General features: G+C 39.6%; 1 non-coding gene across 1 annotated transcript; it reads right to left on the minus strand.

Annotated features, from left to right (window-relative positions):
• Window positions 1–913: 913 nt before the first annotated feature.
• On the minus strand, window positions 914–1,021 carry LOC112780630 (small nucleolar RNA R71). The gene has a single exon (XR_003191453.1). It is a non-coding gene; the product is annotated as a small nucleolar RNA R71 (small nucleolar RNA).
• Window positions 1,022–6,566: the final 5,545 nt, after the last annotated feature.

Genomic DNA, 6,566 nt, shown 5'->3' on the forward strand with positions numbered 1-6,566 from the left:
TAGAAAGCCCTGGATGTCTACCTTCCAAAGCAATTGAGAGTCTGCCATTTAGACTCCTATAGCTCCAAAAAATTTACTTTGAGTGCAGGGATGCCAGAATCCAATAACATCTGCAATCCTTCTTCAACCTCTGAATCTGATTTTTGCTCAAGTCCCTCAATTTCAGCCAAAAATTACCTGAAATCACAGAAAAATACACAAACTCATAGTAAAGTCCAGAAATGTGATTTTTATTTAAAAACTAATAAAAATATACTAAAAACTAACTAAATCATACTAAAAACTATATAAAAATAATGCCAAAAAGCGTATAAATTATCCGCTCATCAGTGACATAGAGGATTCCTCTTCTTTTCTATTCTCTTCTTTTTCACATGAGCAGGAGAAAGGATAAGAACATTCTTGTTGAAGCTGATTTGAAACCTGAAAGGACTCTAAAGAGGAAGCTGAGAGAAGCTAAAACACAACACTCTGAAGAAAACTTTACTGAAATTTTTGAAAAAGAAGTAGAGATGGCCGAAACCAATAACAATGGTGGAGGTGCAAGGAAGATGCTTGGTGACTTTACTGCACCAAACTCCAACTTCAACGGAAGAAGCATCTCAATCCCTGCCATTGGAGCAAACAATTTTGAGCTAAAGCCTCAATTAGTTTCTCTGATGCAACAGAATTGCAAGTTTCATGGACTTCCATTAGAAGATCCTTTTCAGTTCTTAACTGAATTCTTGAAATCTGTGATACTGTTAAGACCAATGGGGTTGATCCCGAGGTCTACAGGCTTATGCTTTTCCCGTTTGCTGTAAGAGACAGAGCTAGAGTATGGTTGGACTCTCAACCTAAAGATAGCCTAAACTCTTGGGATAAGCTGGTCACGGCTTTCTTAGCCAAGTTATTTCCTCATCAAAAGCTGAATAAGCTTAGAGTGGATGTTCAAACCTTCAGACAGAAAGAAGGTGAATCCCTCTATGAAGCTTGGGAGAGATACAAGCAACTGACCAAAAAGTGTCCTTCTGACATGCTTTTAGAATGGACCATCCTGGATATATTCTATGATGGTCTGTCTGAATTGTCTAAGATGTTATTGGACCATTCTGCAGATGGATCTATTCACCTGAAGAAAACGCCTGTAGAAGCTCAGGAACTCATTGACATGGTTGAAAATAACCAGTTCATGTACACCTCTGAAAGGAATCCTGTGAGTAATGGGACGCCTCAGAGGAAGGGAGTTCTTGAAATTGATGCTCTGAATGCCATATTGGCTCAGAACAAAATGTTGACTCAACAGGTCAACATGATTTTTCAGAGTCTGAATGGATTGCAAAATGCATCCAACAGTACTAAAGAAGCATCTTCTGAAGAAGAAGCTTATGATCCTGAGAACCCTGCAATGGCATAAGTGAATTACATGGGTGAAACATATGGAAACACCTATAATCCCTCAGGGAGAAATCATCCAAATTTCTCATGGAAGGATCAACAAAAGCCTCAACAAGGCTTTAATAATGGTGGAAGAAACAGGTTGAGCAATAGCAAGCCTTTTCCATTATCCTCTCAGCAACAGACAGAGAATTCTGAGCAGAATCCATCTAGCTTAGCAAATATAGTCTCTGATCTATCTAAGGCCACTCTAAGTTTCATGAATGAAACAAGGTCCTCCATTAGCAATTTGGAGGCACAAGTGGGCCAGCTGAGTAAAAGAGTCACTGAAACTCCTCCTAGTACTCTCCCAAGCAATACATAAGAGAATCCAAAAAGAGAGTGCAAGGCCATAACCTTACTTGGTGTGGCCGAACCTAGAGAGGAGGAGGAGGATGTGAATCCTATTGAGGAAGACCTCCTGGGATGTTCACTGACCAATAAGGAGTTTCCCTTTGAGGAACCAAAGGAATCTGAGGCTCATCTAGAGACCATAGAGATTCCAATGAACCTACTTCTGCCATTCATGAGCTCTGATGAGTATTCCTCCTCTGAAGAGGCTGAAGATATTACTGAAGAGCAAGTTGCTAAATACCTTGGAGCAATCATGAAGCTAAATGCCAAGTTATTTGGTAATAAGACTTGGGGGGATGAACCTCCATTGCTCATTAATGAACTGAATGACTTGGTTAGGCAGACATTACCTCAAAAGAAATAGGATCCTAGTAAATTCCTAATTCCCTGTAACATAGGCACCATGACCTTTGAGAAGGCTCTGTGTGACCTAGAGTCAGGCATAAACTTAATGCCACTCTTTGTAATGGAGAAACTGGGAATCTTTGAGGTAGAGGCTGCCAAATTCTCATTAGAGATGGTAGACAAATCCATGAAAAAGGCTTATGGACAGGTAGAGGACGTGCTAGTATAGGTCAAAGGCCTTTACATCCTTACTGATTTCATAATCCTAGACACTAGGAAGGATGAGGATGATTCCATCATCCTTGGAAGAACCTTCCTAGCCATAGCAAAAGCTGTGATTGATGTGGATAGAGGAGAGTTGGTCCTTCAATTGAATGAGGACTACCTTGTGTTTAAAACTCAAGGATCTCCCTCTGTAACCATGGAGAGGAAGCAAGAAAAGCTTCTCTCAATACAGAGTCAACCAAAGCCTCCACAGTCAAACTCTAAGTTTGGTGTTGGGAGGCCACAACCAAACTCTAAGTTTGGTGTTGAACCCCCACATTCAAACTCTAAGTTTGGTGTTGGGAGGTCCCAACAATGCTCTGAACATCTGTCAGGCTCCATAAGAGCTCACTGTCAAGCTATTGACATTAAAGAAGCGCTTATTGGGAGGCAACCCAATTCTATTTATCTATGTTATTTTCTTTTTTTTTAGGTTGATGATCATGTGGAGTCACAAAAACAATTGCAAGAAAACAAAGAAAAATGAAAAACAGCATTAAAAACAGCACACCCTAGAGGAGCAACTTACTGGCGGTTAAACGCCAGTAAGGGTAGCAGAATGGGCATTTAACGCCCAGTCTGGCACCTTTCTAGGCGTTAAACACCAGAAAGAAGCCCCAGACTGGCATTAAACGCCAGAAGAAGCAACAATCTGCCGTTAAACGCCATAAACATGTTGCAGCCTGGCGTTTAACGCCATGAAAGGATTAAAAGCTGGCGTTTAACGCTAGAAACAAGCAGCAATCTGGCGTTAAACGCCAGGATTGCACTGCAAGGGCGTTTACACACCTAATAGGACTAGGGATGATACATCCTTGACCCCTCAGGATCTGTGGACCCCACAGGATCTCCACCTACCCCACCTCTCTCTTTCCCCCTCTATTTCCTCCATTTTCTTCTTCTTCCCCTTCTTTCTTTCTTCTTTGGCTCGAGGACAAGCAATCCTTTTAAGTTTGATGTGGTAAAAGCATTGCTTTTTGTTTTTCCATAACCATTTATGGCACCTAAGGCCAGAGAAACCTCTAGAAAGAGGAAAGGGAAGACAAAAGCTTCCACCTCCGAGTCACGGGAGATGGAGAGATTCATTTCAAGGGTCCAAAGCTCAGTAGTAGAGCATTTGACTGCACAACAAGAGAGCCCACTCATGGACCTCAACAAGAGCATGAGGAATTCCCTCACCAAGAAATCCCTGAGATGCCTCAAGAGATACATTTTCCTCCACACAACTATTGGGAGAAACTAAGGATTTGAGCACCAAAATCACTAGGGATGAAGCAACAAAAGCAAGGAAGAGACATAGAGGAGCTCAAAAGCACCATTGGTTCTTCAAGAGGAAGACGCCACCCTCACTAAGGTGGACTCATTCCTTAATCTCTTTGTCTATTTATTTTTCTGTTTTCAGTTTTTGAGCTTCATGTTTGTCTATGTTTGTGTCTTCATTACATGATCATTAGTGTCTAGTGTTTATGTCTTAAAGGTATGAATAATTCTATGAACCCTTTACCTCTCTTAAATGAAAAATGTGCTTAATTACAAAAGAACAAGAAGTACTTGGATTTCAAATTTTATCTTGAAATTAGTTTAATTATTTTGATGTGGTGGCAATACTTTTTGTTTTCTGAATGAATGCTTGAACAGTGCATATTTTTTATAGTGAAGTTTATGAATGTTAAAATTGTTGGCTCTTGAAAGAATAATGAACAAAGAGAAATGTTATTGATAATCTGAAAAATCATGAAATTGATTCTTGAAGCAAGAAAAAGCAAAAAAAAAAAAAGAAAGAAAGAAAGGAAAAGAAAAAGCAAGCAGGAAAAGCCAATAGCCCTTTAAACCAAAAGGCAAGGGTAAAAAGGATCCAAGGCTTTGAGCATTAATGGATATGAGGGCCCAAGGAATAAAATCCAGGCCTAAGCGGCTAAATCAAGCTGTCCCTAACCATGTGCTTGTGTCATGAAGGTCCAAGTGAAAAGCTTGAGACTGAGTGGTTAAAGTTGTGATCCAAAGCAAAAGAGTGTGCTTAAGAACTCTGGACGCCTCTAATTGGGGACTTTAGCAAAGCTAAGTCATAATCTGAAAAGGTTCACCCAGTTATGTGTCTGTGGCATTTATGTATCTGGTGGTAATACTGGAAAACAAAGTGCTTAGGGCCACGGCCAAGACTCATAAAGTAGCTGTGTTCAAGAATCAATATACTAAACTAGGAGAATCAATAACACTATCTAAAATTCTAAGTTCCTATAGATGCCAATCATTCTGAATTTCAAAGGATAAAGGGAGATGCCAAAACTGTTCAGAAGCAAAAAGCTACTAGCTCTGCTCATCTAATTAGGACTAAGTTTCATTGATATTGTGAGATTCATTGTATATTCTCTTCTTTTTATCCTATTTTTTTTCAGTTGCTTGGGGACAAGCAACAATTTAAGTTTGGTGTTGTGATGAGCGGATAATTTATACGCTTTTTGGCATTGTTTTTAGATTGTTTTTAGTATGATTTAGTTAGTTTTTAGTATATTTTTATTAGTTTTTAAGCAAAGTTCACATTTCTGGACTTTACTATGAGTTTGTGTGTTTTTTCTGTGATTACAGGTATTTTCTAGCTGAAATTGAGAGACCTGAGCAAAAATCTGATTCAGAGGCTGACAAAGGACTGCTGATGCTGTTGGATTCTGACCTCCCTGCACTCAAAATAGAATTTTCGGAGCTACACGAGTCCAAATGGTGCGCTTTCAACTGCATTGGAAAGTAGACATCTAGGGCTTTCCATCAATATATAATAGTTTATGCTTTGCCCGAATTTAGATGACGCAAACTGGCGTTTAACGCCAGCTTTCTGCCCTATTCTGGCGTTAAACGCTAAAAACAAGTTGCAAAGTAGAGTCAAACGCCAGAAACAAGTTACAAACTGGCGTTTAACTCCAACGGAGACCTCTACTAATGAAAGCTTCAATGCTCAGCCCAAGCACACATCAAGTGGGCCCGGAAGTAGATTTCTGTATCATTTACTTAATTCTGTAACCCTAGTAACTAGTTTAGTACAAATAGAACTTTTTACTATTGTACTAGGGGTCTTTTCCCTATTTTCGAATTCATATGCCATAGAAAGGAGTATGAAAGATTGGATGAAGGCAGTAGGAAAGTAGAGATTTAGAAGGAACAACGCATCTCCATACGCTTATCTGAAATTCTCACCAATGAATTACATAAGTATCCCTATCTTTATTTTACATTTTATTTATCTTTTAATTATTAAAACTCTATAACCATTTGAATCCGCCTGACTGAGATTTACAAAGATGACCATAGCTTGCTTCAAGCCGACAATATCCATGGGATCGACCCTTACTCACGTAAGGTTTATTACTTGGACGACCCAGTGCACTTGCTGGTTAGTTGTGCAAAGTTGTGAAGAAGAGTGATATTACAATTGTGCGTACCAAGTTGTTGGAACCATTGAGATCACAATTTCGTGCACCAGTAAGCGTAGTGTACGCGCACACATGGAGTGACCAACGTTGGAGGCAACGTTGCCAGTCCAACGCTGAGGCCAATGCTCCTCTACATGTTTTGAAAATTGGAGCTGGGATTTTTGCATCCACGCGCACGCGTGCAGCACGCGCACGCGTGGATGAGCTTTCTGAACCCATGGGTGCAAATACGCAAGGCATGCATACGCGTGGGTAAGCAGAATGTTGGCCCTCCAACATTGAGTCAAATGCTAATGACAACAGAATTATCTTGTTTTTAAGGATGGTGTTTGAGTCAACGTTGGCCATCAAACGTTGACTCCAACTTGAGCACCAGAACTTTGCAATTCAAACAGATCTATTCTCAACAGCAAGGAAAACCAATTGGAGCCATTTTCAACCCAATCCCATCAAGGCCAAAAGCCCAATTCATAGATTGAAGATCAAGGGAAGAAAGTGTATAAATATCTTAGAATTTAAGTTAGGAAGGACCTTTTCCCAATTTTTGTTTTACTTTACTACACTTTTACTTCTCGGTTCATTTTACTTTTTTTGCAATTCTTTGAATTCTGCAATGTATCTTTCATTTCCATTTTCATTTTTATTTTGAGAGCTATGAACAACTAAACCCCTTTCATTGGTTTAGGGAGCTATGTGTAAATTCAATGGATCAATACTAGTTTTCATTCTCCTTCCTCTTTCTTTTCTCTTGATTTTACTAGA

Source organism: Arachis hypogaea, chromosome 19 (genome assembly GCF_003086295.3).
Source record: "Arachis hypogaea cultivar Tifrunner chromosome 19, arahy.Tifrunner.gnm2.J5K5, whole genome shotgun sequence".
NCBI lineage: Eukaryota > Viridiplantae > Streptophyta > Magnoliopsida > Fabales > Fabaceae > Arachis > Arachis hypogaea.